Raw genomic sequence first — 1,148 nt, forward strand, 5'->3', positions numbered from 1 at the left:
CTCACTGCTCAACTTGCTAAACATTGTGAACGCTTTGCCGCAAACTGGATAATGGACGATATATCCAGCAACCTGGACCCCAGACAATTTGGATGCAGGAGAAACCGATCGACTACACATGCACTGGTCAGTATGCTAGATACTCTATACAGCTCATCATCTGTTCCAAACTCTATCTGTACACTGATAACAACTGATCTGTCCAAAGCTTTTGATCGGGTCGATCACACTACCGCAGTCCAGTGCCTGATCGACTTAGGAGTGCGTCCATCCCTCCTACCCTGGATCTGTAGTTTTATGTCTAACAGACGCCAGAGAGTACGTTATCAGGGCAAGGTTTCCGACTGGCTACATCTATCCTGTGGCGTGGCACAGGGGACTATACTGGGACCCATCATCTTCCTGGCACTGATTGACAGTGCACTCAGAGACGTAAACAACAGGTGGAAATACGTTGATGACATGAACCTCATCCAGGTGAGATCCCTCCGTCAACAATGCTCACTACAAATCTCCCTGGACAGGCTCAACTCCTGGGTCAAACATCACAAAATGCTAATGAACTCTCGTAAATGTAAAGCAATGCACATTTGTTTCAACAAATCCCCTCCCACTCCTGGACCACTCTTCATCGATGGACAACCACTGGAAACAGTTATTCACCTTAAAGTACTCGGAGTCACCATACAGAGTGACTTAAAATGGGACATGCAGGTAAACAACATGATCAGTGCAGCTAACAAGAAACTGTTTCTGTTACGCCGGCTCAAGCGATTTGGTGTTTCAATTGAAGACCTCACATCGGTCTATACCATCTATATCCGACCTACATTAGAATACGCAGCTCCCGTGTGGCACTCCTCACTGACAACAGCACAATCTGCAAGACTCGAACGACTTCAAAGAAGAGCGTGTAGGATCATCCTGGGTACGCGGTACACAGACTACACATCAGCTCTGACTTCACTCAACCTCAGCTCGCTCGCAGAACGGCGCACAAACCTCTGTCTGTCCTTCGCCAAAAAACTGTTCAAGTCGGAACTCAGGGACTGGCTACCCCCACTCAGGAGTCAAATCTCAGGAAGACTCACACGCAATGCCGATCTGTCGCACCAACAGACACAAAACTCTGCCATTGTCTTTCTGAC

Source organism: Branchiostoma floridae, chromosome 14 (genome assembly GCF_000003815.2).
Source record: "Branchiostoma floridae strain S238N-H82 chromosome 14, Bfl_VNyyK, whole genome shotgun sequence".
Classification (NCBI taxonomy): domain Eukaryota; kingdom Metazoa; phylum Chordata; class Leptocardii; order Amphioxiformes; family Branchiostomatidae; genus Branchiostoma; species Branchiostoma floridae.